The sequence below is a fragment of the Quercus robur genome, chromosome 9 (genome assembly GCF_932294415.1).
Source record: "Quercus robur chromosome 9, dhQueRobu3.1, whole genome shotgun sequence".
Classification (NCBI taxonomy): Eukaryota; Viridiplantae; Streptophyta; class Magnoliopsida; order Fagales; family Fagaceae; genus Quercus; species Quercus robur.
This window is the reverse complement of record NC_065542.1, coordinates 43,265,193-43,281,313: the sequence shown is the minus strand read 5'-3', so window position 1 is coordinate 43,281,313 and position 16,121 is coordinate 43,265,193. Positions and strand designations below refer to the sequence as shown.

General features: G+C 37.0%; 1 pseudogene; it reads left to right on the top strand.

The window, feature by feature from the left end:
• Positions 1–12,509: 12,509 nt before the first annotated feature.
• On the top strand, positions 12,510–14,578 carry LOC126698540 (hyoscyamine 6-dioxygenase-like; annotated as a pseudogene).
• Positions 14,579–16,121: the final 1,543 nt, after the last annotated feature.

The following is a 16,121-nucleotide window of genomic DNA, read 5'->3' as shown; positions in this document are numbered from 1 at the left end:
GGTGTCGAAGGTCTCCCGGAAGTCGCCTAGATGATCATCTTCGTGTAGGCTCTTCACCAGCATATCATCAACATAAACTTGTACATTCCTCTCGATCTGGTGCGCGAACATCTTGTTCATTATTAATCTTTGGTATGTTGCTCTGACATTTTTAAGTTTGAATGGCATCACCTTGTAGCAGAATAATCCCTGGCTGGTGATAAAAGAGGTCTTCACTTGATCGGCTTCTTCCATCTTAATCTGGTTGTAGCCAGAGAAAGCATCCATGAAGCTTAAAAGCTAGTGTCTTGCGGTTGAGTCTACCAAAGTATCTATCCGAGGGAGTGGATAGTTGTCTTTGGGGCAGGACTTATTGAGGTCCGTAAAGTCTACACACATCCTCCATTTTCCGTTGGCCTTCTTAACCATGACGACATTTGCCAACCAATCGGGGTAGTACACTTCTCGGATGAAATCTGCCTCAAGCAACATTCGTATTTCCTCGGCAATGGCTTTGTCCCACTCCTGAGCAAATACTCATTTCTTCTACCAAATTGGGGAGAATGTGGGTGATACATTCAGTTTGTGAACCATGATTTTGGGGTCGATCCCTGGCATATCCTCGTGACTCTAGGCGAACACGTCTTGATTGTTTCTTAAGAATGCCATGAGCTCCTGGTGCACCTGCCAGCCTACCAATATACCCATTCTAGTCGTCCGTTCTGGCCTTGAGTCATCAAGGATTATTTCTTCTAACTCTTCAACTGGCTCTACTACTGTCCGTCGTTCCTCTATGCATATTGTTTGCTGTTGATCGTCCATTTCTAGCATAGCGATGTAGCATTCTCGTGCTGCCACCTAATTTCCACGCAGTTCTTCTACTCCATAATCCGTTGGGAACTTGATCATTAAATGATATGTTGAAGTTACAGCCTTCCATGAGTTGAGGGTGGGTCGTCCGAGAATGGTATTGTAAGCGGATGAACAGTCGACCACCAGGAATGTTACTTCCTTAGTGATCTGTTGGGGGTAATCTCCCACCGTTATTGTCAATGTGACAGCACCGATGGGGAACACTCTCATCCCTCCGAAACCAACTAGAGGGGCATTAACCGGGACCAATTGTTCTCTATCAATTCTTATCTGCTGAAAAGCCGGGTAATACAAGATGTCTGCCGAACTGCCGTTGTCGACCAGAACCCGATGCATGTTGTAGTCTCCTACCCTTAGGCTGACAACAAGCGCGTTGTCATGCGGGTGGTGCAGCCTTCGAGCATCTTCTTCTAAAAATCCGATGACGAGATTGTCGATCCGTGCCATCTTGGGTACAATGCCTGTGAGCTGGACGTTCTGGACCACTCTTAGGTAGGTCTTCCTAGCCTTTTTGGACAACCCAAAGGTTGCCGTGCCCCCTACGATCATTCTTCTATCTGCAATGGGCGGCCTTAGGCGCTCATTCTCCCGTCGCAGGGTCTACTCTTAGGGCGGATCCACTTTCTCCTTACTCACGAACCTCTGTAGTTTCCCCTGTCTTATAAGGGCCTCTATCTGCTGTTTGAGATCGTAGCAGTTAGCTGTGTCGTGCCCGTGGTCTCAATGGAAGTGGCAATACTTATCCCTTAATCTTTTGCTGGGATCTCCCTTCAACTTTCCGGGGAACGTCAGAGCTCCTTCGTCTTTGATCTGCATCAAGACCTGATCTATTGGGGCAGTTAATAGGGTGAAGCTTGTGAATCTCCCAATGGGGGATTTGGAGCGTCTATCATCCTGTCGTTCTCCGATCCTAGCCACTTTGCGCCCCCTATTCTGTCATGTATCCTCCTGTCTTTCTCTTTTTCTGGGCTTATCTTCACGGGCCAACAGCATGTCCTCCACATTCATATACTTGGTAGCCCTGTAAAGCACTTCTAACATGGTCTTTGGATCGTTCTTGTATAGAGAAAACAGGAACTTACCCTTTCGTAGCCTATTAGTGAATGTCGCCACAAGTATCTTGTCGTCCGCCTCGTCAATTGAGAAAGCCTCCTTGTTGAAACGAGTTATGTAGGACCTCAGCGTCTCGTCCTCCCACTGCTTAATGTTCATCAAGCATGCAGTTGACTTCTTGTATCTGTGTCCTCCAATGAAGTGTGAAGTGAACTGAGCGCTCAACTCCTTAAAAGTACTGAAAGAGCCAAGCATTAACCGACTGAACCAAATTCTTGCAGCACCCTTCAGCATTGTAGGGAAGGCCCTACACATGATTTCGTCTACAACTCCTTGAAGGTGCATCAAGGTCTTGAAGGTCTCCAGGTGATCTAGAGGATCCTTGACTCCGTCGTAACTGTCTATATGTGGCATGCGGAATTTATGCGGCAGAGGGAAGTAGTTGACGGAGGTAGTGAATGGTGAGTCGGTTCAGTTAACTAGGTCGTCAAGGTCGCTGGATACTCGTCCCTTGAGGGCGTTCATCATAACCTCCATCTGCTCCTTCATTGCTTGCATCTCTACGACAATAGGCAGAGCCGCATCCATGAAGGTTGGGAGGCTTATGTTTTGTCGACCCGGTCTGCTTAGGGTGTTACTTCCCTCCGGTCTCTTCTGGTTCCTACGATCAGCACTGGCACCTTCTTGATCTTCTTCTTGATTTCCCGTCGCCGCGTTCTTCTGTCGCAGCTATTCCTTTAGGGTCTGGTTTTGTCTAGTGAGGCGCTCCACTACCGCTTTAAGGGTTAGGACCTGTCTTTCCAAGGTAATAGGTTGTGGCTCGTCTTCCTGAACGTTGTTGGTGGTCGCCATCGAGCGTGTAAGTACCATGTAGCCCTTTGTCCGGGTAGCATTTGTATGGCCTACAAGCTGTAGTTACGATACTACTCTTTCCCACAGATGGCGCCAACTAATGATGCCGTAAATATCACCAGTGAGCTACACGATTCTTACACGCTTGTAACGATACCTATAAAGAAAAGAGAGAAGATCTAATAGAGAGCATTGGTGTGGTGCCGGCCAAACACCCTCCGAAGGTCAAGTTAAAACTATTCTCACAACTCTAGAGTGCTAAAGAAGGGTAAATTATGCGTACCTTGATTTGTGAGGGTATTGGGGCTTTTATAGTAGTAGAAGGTTGGCCTCTCTTTATTGGCGTAGAAGTCTTTTCCTTATAGGAATCCTCTTGAATAGTCCCAAACGTGATGGGCAAGACACTTTCCTTGTAGAGAAAATCTTTATTTACGTGTGTATCTTCCAAAATCCTCCTCACACTAGGATTCCATCTACCTAGGGATTCTATAGTGATTAAATGTGTGTCGCAAGTAATTTCCATCTGGGGTTTCTACTGTATGGGCCTTTACACAAGTTGGGCTTGCCTTCTGTCGACCCACAGACATGGATCCGTCAGGCCCATTTAAAGGAGGCCCGTCGGGCTATATTTTTTATCCTTATCAACCATCAACACGTTCACCTTGTTGAATATGTGTAGATGGACATGTGCGCCTTATGTGTCCAACATCTTTACAAGTGCTGCATCACCTAACTTTCGCGTGGCTGTGGCTGTTTCTCGTGCTACCATGGTCGCCTTTAGTGTTGACAATGGCTGGATCACAAACATTTAAGTTTGCTTTGCACGCAATGCGTATCCCATCTTCAGCAGCTTTTTTACTTGAATTATAAAGTTCTTCCATGCGGCGTGTTAACCTTGCTATTTCAACATTCAATTCTTCGAAGCCTTGTGTTGTTCTTGAACCAAAGTAACACATCTGACTACAACTGACAAACAATGCACTAAACCGTGCCATACGTATGATATTAGGAGACATTTGGGATTCAAGTTTGCAAGGCAGGTTGGACTTTGCTGTTTTCAGCCATCTATTCATTATACATGTCGGTGGAATCAGTTTCAAATGTTCAACCTTCATAATAGCAAATAGGTGCCCACAAGGATATCCATACGACTTGAATAGCAAACAAGAGCACTTCATAGATTGATCAACTTGACAATACACAACCTCCCATCTTGAGTCAAGGGATGCATACTAAGATAAGGTGTACGTACGATAACCTTCCTTATCTATGTAGTAAAGCACAATGAATTTTTGTTCATTCAATAATTCTTCTTGAACCATGCTGAATATCTCCCTTGTGAATATAGTACCAGCATGTTTCTCTATTTCAGCTAACCCAGTAATCAGAATAGATTCAGTATAATTTGAAGAAAAATCTGCCCCCGTCTCATTGTGTCTAATACGTGAAAGTGGTCTATCAACTTGTTGGAACAACTCATAAAGCCTAGTCTTCCTATCCAGAAATCTATTCAAGAATGCATTCATGGCTTCACAACGTTGTGTACTCCTGCACCCAGAAAAAATTAAAAAATTAAAAAATTAAAAAATAAAATAAAATAAAATTGACCTCTCATGTAAGCTTCAGCCCATTTCATTTTTTTAGCATAAATTTCATGCAACCATTCATGGTTATTTAAATTGTGATTGTCGACCATTTTCTTCCACATGTCTTCAAATTCATCTGGTGTAACATAACGTACCATACACCTAATTAAACTTTCATATACTTCATTATCATGTAGATTTGCAAAAGCATTCCTTTCAAGATGCCACACACATAAACGATGTCGAGACTTTGGAAAAACCGTTTTAATAACTTTACTCATTGCTTTGTCCCCATCTGTCACAACTGAAATAGGAGTCTTATTGTTCATTGCTACAAGCATATTTTGCAACACCCAAGTATATGTTTCGACATTCTCATTAACCAATAGTCCAAAACCAAATACTATAGTCTGCCGGTGGTGGTTTACTCCTACCAATATGACAAGGGGTTTTTTGTATACATTTGTCTTATATGTTGTATCAAATGCGACTACATCTCCAAAACATGCATAATCTAAGTGACTTTGAGAATCTGTCCAAAACAGATTAGCTAATCAACTTTCTTCATCAACAATGTATTGAAAAAAAAATGAGGAGTCCATGTCTACTTTTGCTTGTAAATATACCAAAGCACATTTAGCATCACAATCTCACGTATTGTTGTTGCAAATTGCCGCTAGATAATTGTAGAGGTCTTTTGTAGTGAAACCTATAGTCTCATATCCTCCAGCTTGTTGGATCATATGATCCATGATTTGATTTGATTTGACCCCAACATTATGCAGTGCTATAATCTGAGCCTTATCGGAATCCTCAATAGTCCTGTGCGAACGGAGAAATTGAGTCTCGAATTGTGGAACTAAGTCATGATTATGCTCCCTTTTAAACTCTCCTACCACCCATTCACCTGACTTTCGTTCAAACCTAATACGAAAAGCGGCCTTGCAACCACTTCTTGTTATTGGTCTCTCACGCATGCAATTTAAATTGGCCTCATCTTTCCTAATTCACAATCCTTCCTTTGCACAAACCCATCTTCTAGAGGTCACAATGTTATTTTTATTACGCTTTATCTCATCTTTGCGAATACTAAACCCAACCAACTTTTCATATGTGTTATAAAACTCTCCACCATCATCTAGGGAACTGAATTTCAAACCAGTTATTTGGGCATCAGTCAATTGATCTATTCCTTTTTCGAGGATAGTGCTCCAATGTTTTTCCACATTAATGAAATCAGCCTTCGCTTCATTCTCCGTATCATGATCCATGTGGACCAATATATTATTCCCAAACAAAGAAGATGTACAATTTTCAATAAAAAAGAGAAAAAGAAATAAAGAGAACCAATATATTATTCCTATATCATGATCCACTGTAAACATCTCTGTAATGTTCTGAGTTTCCACTATTATTTTAATAAATTTGTGTGACAATTTATTATATTATATTATATGATTTATGTTTGTCTTTTGTCTTTTGTCTTTTATCTTTTGTCTGTGTATCTTTGCCTCTCTTTTTTTTTTCCCTATCACTGACCTAGTCACCCAATCCCACTACCGACACTATGAACTTATTATGCAATACCAACAAACACTTTTACCATTTTTATTCCTTGAAAGTTGAATCAGTTTTCCTTTTGCTGTGAGCCTGTAACTTGTCCTTATTTTATTGCCCAACTACCACACAACAAACAGTCAAACATTGATATTTTCTTTAATCTTTAGAGACTCTACTCTCTCTCTCTTATCTATATAATATAGTCACACATAGTCACAATTCACAAAGACAAACACAGACTCATCAGTAAGATAGTCACAGAGTCAAAAAGCCAAAAAAAAAAAAAAATAACATAAGCACAGATTCCTCATCAATAAAAACACAAACACCACAAGCATAGATTCTGAGATTTTGAAGGATAGATTAAATACTTCAGTATGAAGGCTGGAGTAGATTAAAGCCAGAAGCGGCATCACAACGAGATGGGTGTCGCGTGGTGGGTGTGGTCGTGTGGGTGTCGAGTGGTGGGTGTGGTTGTCGTGTGGGTCTGCGAGATGGGTCTTACCGCTCTCACGTGGTGGCGTCATCACGGCGTGGGCAACAACAAGATTTCAAGCACTCACCTCGTGTTTTGGTAGCTTGACTCACAGCGTGGGCAGCGGCAAAAATCTCTCTCACTCTAAGTTTCTTGCCTCTCTATCTTTTTTTTTTTTTTTTTGAAAAGCCTCTCGCTCTCTCTGTCTTGCCTCAGCCTTAGGTTTTCTTTTCTTTTTTTTCTTTTGTTTTTCCTTGTACTTTAGAGACTGGAGTCTATGGTCGGACTACTGGGTTTACATTTTTTTTTTTTTTTTTTTACATGTGGGTTGGACGGCTGGGACGTTGGGTTAATGGTTTACAATTTTAGAGGGGGCCCAAGTCCTTTTTTCTTTTTTTTTTTGAAAATTAACCTACTTTAAAAATAATAAAAATTGGGCCAGGGGGGCCCGAGCCCCCACCTGTGTCTATCCCTAGCCCTACGAAACCAAAAGGAAAACAAAAACAAAACAAGATTAATAACAATTCAGCAATACAAAAGCCAAACAGCAAAAAAACCAGATGGAAAACTAAAGAATAAGGATGAGACATACTGAGATTTTAGTGACGAGAAACGGTGGAGACTCCGAACAAAAGGGCAAAGAAAGAGAGGAAAATCGGTGGCTGTTATCACCAACATTGAAGGAAAGAAGATTTGGGATGAACTAGGGTTTTTCTCGGGCGTAGGATCTTGTGGGCTTTTTAGCTTATGGACCGAAAATTGAAAATTCAAAAAAAATAAAATTGCAGGTGTGAAGGATTCGAACCAGAGTTGCTCAGCCAAAAATATACCGACTTGCCACCATGCTGGTTCGAACAAAGTATAGAGATGAAAATTGACCTTTTAACAGCCAATTATGTTCAAATTACACGTTCCAATATTTTATAGGAACAAATATCCAATGGCTTTACAATGACAAGTTAGTATAAATTTTGCAAAACCCTGAGAGAGAGAGAGAGAGAGAGAGAGATAAATGCTTCATGGCACCGATAAGTCTTCAACAACAAAAACATTTCATTGCTATTAGGGCTCTCTCAAACTTAGCTAGTGAAGGCTCTGCTGACTCAAATGAGGCTCACATTTATCATTGTGGTCGATATGCTAAACTCTCAATGACAAAATTATTTTGATAATTTTTAAAAAAAGGATTGGGTTGTTCGTTTTTGGTAAAATCAGTCAATTGTGCTTAATTGTTTTTAGCTTTTCTATTGGTAATTTTTGTTATTGTGGAAAATTTTTGGGATTTTAATTTTGTGTTAGATGGGTCTAAATATAATAATAATTTTATGAAACAAAACTACATAGACACTTCAGTTGGGGTGGTTATACTCGTGTCGGACACAGTCACTTGACACTTCCGCACACGTGGATCTAATGAAAATGCCTAAAAAATATAAAACTTGGTGTAGTAGCCTTGATTGATGACTATTTCATACTGGATCTATAGTTTCAATTCAAGTGTTTACTGAAAATTTTAAAATTGTCAACAATCTTTGTATTGGATTTTTTGCATAACTTGCTAATTGTATAGTCACCCTATTTCCAACCTTAGACACCACAATAAACACACAACTGTGATTAAGTTGCAGATGTTGCATAAGAACAATTAGAGAGCACATAAGGTTATACATCTTCGGTTTTATAGTATATATTGATGATGCATAGAAATTCAGTAGGCTGAATGCTTTAGCCTTCAATGGGCTTGATATTGCTTGGAAGGCCTGAAAATAAAGAAGCACAAGATCAAAGGTGACCGGGGTGAACTGGCTAAGAACCCTCCGATGCTTAAGTTAGTTTTCTCTCTTGAACTTAGGAATTCTAACTCTATAAGTGGTGAAAAACTTACTTTGATTTTATATGGCTGAGTCCTTTTATAGTGAGCTTTGGAGTGGTTACTTGTTTAGTAACTTCCTAAACGTGGATGAAAATTAGAAGGTTCAAACTTAACTTCTACAACTGCCATCAGAAGTTAAGAACTTAGTGGGAAGTTAGAGCGATGAATAAGAATTTTGCTCCTACTTCAAAATAGTAGAACGTGGTCCGAATCATAAGCTTTTGGGTATAGATTTACTCTAAAAATTTCTAAGTGTTTGGCGGTCGTCCATGTGACTCCATGCTGGACGACCTTCTTGCACTTGGATGACCTTTCTGGTCTTGAACAACACTATGAACAAATTAGAGATAGTCTAATTTTTGGTTCACCATCATATATAAATAATAAAAATATAAACATCAAGAAAATGACCTTAATTATGTTATTTTATAGGGAGGTATGCCCCTGAATGTGATGGAAGCTACCAAGGGAGAAACGTAGAAAGTTAATTGGTATATTCAAATATTTGTGGAAGAAACCAAGATAATTCCAGCTGATTTTTTTTTTTTCCTTCTTTCGATTTTAGATCTAAATTTTTTAATAACTTAAAAAAAATTACTATTGTGATGAGCAGTTATTAGTAAGTAAAAAAGTGACCTCAGTGATAAGCCTAAATGTAAAATTACGGTCAGATGTTATTGGTAGTGCTTATTGTGACGATTGAACTATCAATTGTAAGGGAAAAAATAGGGTACCACCGAATGTGACAAAAGTACAGTAAAAAGTAATGTTAGTACTGCCCAATGTAATAATAGAACGGTCAAATTTGAGAATAAAAAAAATAGGATACCACTGAATGTGACAAAAAATAGAGTCAAATGTGATGTTGGTACTACTTAATGTGACAATGGAACCATCAAATGTGAGAAAAAAAAAGTAAGGAATCCACCAAATGTGAGAAAAGAACTGTCACATGTGATGTTGAAACTGCACAATGTGAGGATGGAATCGTCAAATGTGAGAAAAAAAAAAAGTAAGGGAACCACCAAATGTGAGAAAAAAACTATCACATGTGATATTGAAACTGCACAATGTGGGGATGGAATCGTCAAATGTGAGAAACAAAAATAAGGGAACCACCAAATGTGAGAAAAGTACTGTCAAATGTGATGTTGGAACTGCATAATGTGAGGATAGAACCATCAAATGTGAGAAAAAAAATAACGGAACCACCAAATGTGACAAAAGAACTGACACATGTGATGTTAGAACTGTACAATATAAGGATGGAATTGTCAAATGTGAGAAAAATGGTAAACCACCAAATGTGAGAAAAGAACTGTTACATGTGATGTTGGAACTGGACAACATGAGGATGAAACCATCAAATGTGAGAAAAAAGTAAGGGAACCACCAAATGTGAGAAAAAACGGTCACATGTGATGTTGGAACTGCAAAATGTGAAGATGGATCCGTCAAGTATGAGAAAACAGTAAAGGAACCACCCAATGTGACAAAAGAATTGTCACATGTGATGTTAGAATTGCACAATGTGAGAATGGAACCGTCAAATGTAAAGAAAAAAAAAGTAACGGAACCACCAAATGTGAGAAAAGAACTGTCACATGTGATGTTGGAATTGCAAAATGTGAAGATGGAACCGTCAAGTGTGAGAAAACAGTAAAGGAACCACCCAATGTGACAAAAAAATTGTCATATGTGATGTTGGAACCGTACAATGTGAGGATGGAACCCTCAAATGTGAGAAAAAAAAAAGTAAGGGAACCACCTAATGTGACAAAAGAACTGTCATATGTAATGTTGGAACCACACAATGTGAGGATGGAACCATCAAATGTGGAAAAAAAGTAAGGGAATCACCAAATGTGAGAAAAAAACTGTCACATGTGATGTTGGAACTGCACAATGTGAGGATGGTACCGTTAAGTGTAAGAAAAAAGTAAGGGAACCACCAAATGTGAGAAAAGAACAATCACATGTGATGTTGGAACTACACAATGTAAGAATGGAACCGTCAAATGTGAGAAAAAAAGTAAGGGAACCATCAAATGTGAGAAAAGAACTATCATATGTAATGTTGGAACCACCTAATGTGACAAAAGAACTATCATATGTGATGTTGAAACCGCACAATGTGAGGATGATACCGTTAAGTGTGAGAAAAAAGTAAGGAAACCATCAAATGTGAGAAAAGAATTGTCACATGTAATGTTGGAACTGCACAATGTGAGGATGGAACCGTCAAGTGTGAGAAAAAAATAAAGTAACCACCTAATGTAACAAAAGAACTGTCATATGTGATGTTGGAACCGCACAATGTGAAGATGGATCCGTCAAATATGAGAAAAAAAGTAAGGGAACCACGAAATGTGAGAAAAAAATGTCACATGTGAGGATGGAACCATCAAGTGTGAGAAAAAAGTAAGGAAACCACCCAATGTGACAAAAGAACTTTCACATATGATGTTGAAACCGCACAATATGAGGATGAAACCGTCAAATATGAGAATAAAAAAGTAAGGGAACCACCAAATATGAGAAAAAAAACTGTCATATGTAATGTTTGAACTATACAATGTGAGAATGAAACCGTCAAATGTGAGAAAAAAGTAAAGGAACCACCAAATGTGAGAAAAGAACTATCACATGTAATGTTGGAACTGCACAATGTGAAAATGAAATTGTCAAATATGAGAAAAAAGTAAGGGAACTATCAAATATGAGAAAAAATCTGTCACATGTGATGTTGGAACTGCACAATGTTAGGATGGAATCGTCAAATGTGAGAAAAAAGTAACCTGGTGTAGCAAGTTACCTACTAGTGGGTACCGTACCCCCCTTCTTCTTCTTTTTTTCTTTGGGGGGGGGGGGGGGGATAACGTAGAATTACTCTTTAAAATAATAAAAGTCTTTTTCACATAATTAAGTATGAATTTATTTAGCATAAAAATTTTATGTTCTTTCTCATGTATCTTTCACATATAATACTTATCCACTTGTATTTTTTATTATTATTATTACTTTTGTTAATACTATTGATTATAGTTGTTGCGGTTTATTAGGATTAGCTTCAAATTACTTCATTTATTGTTAGGTTTTGATATACAATTGTAAGTTAATTAGTGTGCTCTACTTCTTTATATAAAGACAAAACTCGTGTAAAATTAATAATACGAGATTAGTTCTCCCAATTTTAGCTTATACTTTTCTTGAATTTTAGCATTCTCTTTGTTTTTTGTTTTGCTTTTTTAAGGATATAATGGCCCTATTAGAGGCAATTAAATATTGATAAATGGAAGTATATTTAACAATTTTCTTTTGTTTGATTATGTTCTCTTTATGTTGGTATTCAAATAATAATGATTCATTTAGATTATGAACAAAGTATTTGAGATTGGGGTCTTGGGATTTGGTGGTGAGAATGAAGTGGTTGAGGAAATGTTCGGTTTTAGAAATAAAGTCTACATTTTATCTAGATCTTTTTTTTTTTACAAAGTATCTAGATGTTATGTTATTATTTTAATATTAAATTTATAATAAGGTATAGACTCCTAGAAATTTCTAATAACTATGCAATTCCAATATCATATACATAGATTAATAAAGAAAACTCACTCAACAATTGGAAACTACTTCTAGGATAAGGAAAAATTATAAAATATGAATTAAGAAAATTAAGTTTCAAAGCATTCAGCAATATTATGGGAAACATTAGAAATACTATACAACAAAATGAGTATTATATATGGGTCTCAAAAAAATAAAAACTATTTTTAAATGAAATTACTAGGCATCCATGCATGAGGACATCATCTAATTAGAGTAATTATAGGTTTAAATTACTAGCACAATGCAAGCTAAGAAGTTTCCAAATAATTAAGTCAATCTAAGTTATTTACACGATTACTAAGCTGAAAGCTCTGATTATAACCAGTCTTTTTAAATATCATATAAGTTGTGACAAATTAATAGTATTATAATACAAATTTAACACCAAAAAATAAATAAATAAATAAATAAATAAAATCCCAATGTGCCTACTAAGTAATATGGTTCACTAACTTTAAAAGGTAACATATTATGGATTGGCAAAACTAACTAAAGGCAAATAGTGATTCAGCACTATAATACATACTAAAAAGGTAACATATTAATATGTATCATTTTTAAGAGGCCAAGTGCAGGGTCCACTTGTCGTGGTGCAATACGACAGGAGGAAAATGAAATGTTACCTTTCTTCAACAACTTGAGGAAGCTTTTAAAGGATTTGTGTAAGTTGTTTGTGGCCGACACTCTTCACACCACAGACATTCCTTTTTCCTTATAGATCTGTGTTGCAAGTCATGGAGCACCTTCTTTCAAGCTGGTGCAATGGTCGATCCTTGCCAGAATCATATATACTCCCACCGGGAAAAAGACCAGGGAAACTCACTGTTCCTCTAGCCAACAATATTCCAGTGATTGATCTTGGGGTTCATGATCAAACAGATATAATTCAACAAATTTTTGAAGCTAGCCAAGAGTTTGGATTCTTTCAGGTTCCAACCACATCTTTTCTTTCCATTATTTTATCAGACAATGATTTATTCCTACTAGATGCTTGGCATCAAACATGATCACAATATGAACCACCTTTGGCAAACTTTTTTCATATTTTATAAGTTTGTGTTATGCTATGTTTTGTACCACCTAATAGGTGATCAACCATGGAGTCCCTAGCAACTTAATGGATGAGGCCATGAGTGTTTTTAAGGAGTTTCATGCATTATCTGGTGAGGACAAGGCAATCGAAACTTCAAAGGACCCCAATAAGAGCTGCTACATCTACACAAGCAGTCCAAATTATGCAACTGAAAAGTTTCACTTCTGGAGGGTGGATTGGTGCATCATTGTAATCCTCTAGAGAAATACATCCAATTTTGGCCTGAAAAACCACCTAGATATCGGTAATTCTCAGTCATAGACATGTAAATTTGTTCTTTCATGTGGTGACTTGACATATATAAGAACAAAAATGAAAATTATTATGTTTCATGAAACCTTCTTCAGAGAAGTTGTTGGGCCATATACAGCTGAAGTAAGGAAGTTGGGCTTTAGAATTTTGGAGTTCATTTCCCAAGGCTTAGGAATCAGCCCCGATCATTTTAGCAGTGGACTCAGTGCAAATCAAACACTGTTGGTCAATCACTATCCGCCGTGCCCAGATCCAAGTTTAACCTTGGGAGTGGGAAAACATAGAGACCCTGGTGGCATTAATATTCTTCTTCAAAGTGATGTATATGGGCTTCAAGTCTTCAAGGATGAGGAATGGGTTGGTGTTGAACCTATTCCTTACGCTTTTGTGATTAACATAGGTTATCCGCTCCAGGTACATACATCTTCACAAGCTCTTAGTATATATACTATCCTTGCTAACTTTTAACTGCAAGTGAAAACTTGCAGATAGTACATTTGATTTGTGCTACTTCACAGTAATGATTTGAATTATGAAGGCGTTAATTATGTAAACAATTTTTGGGCCTTACATTGGGTGTGTAATAATTAAGCCAATCTAAGTTAATTACACGATTGTGTAATAATTAAACATATAATCAGCACCCAAATTGTAACGCTTTTTTTTTTTTTTTTGGAAATTACATCCCACAACGTGATTGACCGTTAAAATTAACAATCTTGTGCAAGCACATGGACCATTAAAATATAGTTCATTAACTGACAACAAGTTCAAAACGATGTAACTGGCACATTATTATTAATTTTAACAGTCAATCAAGCTGTTGGATGCAATTTACAAAGTTTGTTACAATTAGTGTAGCGATTGCAAGTTTTCATAGTTTATTGTACAAACTGCAAAGTGCAATTATCCCATAGTTTAGGGTGTTTTTTTGTTTGCAATTAACTAGTTTTTTTTTTTAAGGTTTATTATTTTTATCAAAATTATTGTTCTAGGAATTGTGTTGCATTGAGTTGTAGATTATCAGCAATGGGAAGCTGAAAGGTGCTGAACATCGAGTGGTGACAAATTCAAATGTAGCTCGAACAACTGCTTCCTTATTTTTTAATCCATCAAGTGAAACACTTGTAGAACCAGCAAAAGCTTTGATTGATGCAAGCAACCCTGCGCTCTATAAGTCCCTAACATACAAAGACTTTCTTAGCAAGTACATAGCTGCTTCCTCTGACTCTAAAGCATTAGAAGAGGTTTTAAGTACTACTCTTTGATTGGTTGTTTGAGAAAAAAGCTATTGTACTTTATCAATAAATGTATAACCATTGATATCAAACTAGCAAACATTAGTTGGTTAATATGATTGATCAATTACACAAGCCTAAAGTTAAGTGGATCGTCATGATGATTGTTACTGTCAACTGTCGTTCGGAATTGGATAATACTACATTGCACTAATAATGTGATTATTGTCATCATTGTTTTAATTAATATAATTTTAGTGTCATGAACAACTATTAAATATAGGCAAATAATGTTCGTATATATATTGTAATTGAACATTTCCTTGTATTTGAGTTTCAATTTCAATTGTAAATTGCATAATGTCATTGAGGATCATATTTAGATGAAAGACTTCAAAGTGCTACAATAGGAATTTTGTTGGAGCAAGATTTAATATATCAAGCGAGATTTCAAGAAAAGTTGTTGTAATTCAAAATTCAATTATACAAAAAAGTTCATCTGAAACTCACCTAAAACTCAGTCGAGTGAGTTTGCCTAGGAATTTTAAAATTAGTTTTCCCACATTATTTTTGTAGCCAACCAATCCTCAATTGGGTATTGGGTTTGAGTTTTGGTTCAGGTATTGGGTTTTGTTTGGGTTTGAATTCAAGGTTGTGGTGCATTTAGGTTGCTCGATTGTGGTGGTGGGTGGTTGAGAAAGAGACAAAGTAAGAGAAACAAAGAGGAAGAGAGAGAAGTGAGATATATATATATATATATATATATTATTTTACTGTGTAAGTTATGTTGTATGTAAAAATAAAAACTAGGATATTGAGTGTATTGTAAAGAGAGATAGTATAATAGATAAGATTTATTAGATGGTAAAATAGAACAATTTTTACAATTCCGGATGCTAATGCTCTTAGAGCATTCCCATTGGCAACTGTAAATGGTATATGTAGGGAAAATTTATTATAAAGGCACAAAAAGAGTCCAGCAGCCGGACTTGTAAAATCTTACAATTGCAATTTTTTTTGCAATTGTGCTACCGTGCCATCATAAATGTAAGATAGCACTGTAGCACTTTAGTAAAAATTATAATATGTTTTAATTGATAAAGTGGAAGGGAGATGAGGGAGAAGAAAGAAAGAGAGTTGTATTGGAATATATTATATTACTTTAGTAGGTAATATATATTATTTTAATGAGAAGAATAGGAAAATAAAAGTTGGGATGTTAGTTGTATTGTAAAATGGTATGGTATAATTGATAAAGTAGCTTTTTGAGATAGTAAAATAAAATAGGATGGATGCGAATGCTCACTATAGCTAAGTTGCAAAATTTTTTAGAAATAGCATCTGAGATAATGCTTGTTTTTGTTTAGTTTGATGGTAAAAAATAGCAATTTGGGGGTTTTACAACCCCTAATGCTAATAATCATACCTTACATGACCTTGAAAGGGTATAGCATTTGGTATTGGGTCTTTGGATGGTGGTCTATAGGGTTCTTGGTAATGATACCTATCTCCCTCCTTTGGATCAAAACTCGCCCTTGCATTTTCTTAGACATTCTCATCATAGCCATTTTTGGCATTCTCATGCAAGCCAAATCTTTGACCCTATTTTCATGACCATTATTATGCAAGTTTGGTGTCCAGGTATTTCAAGGTACCTCAATTTGAGGTTGTTCCATTC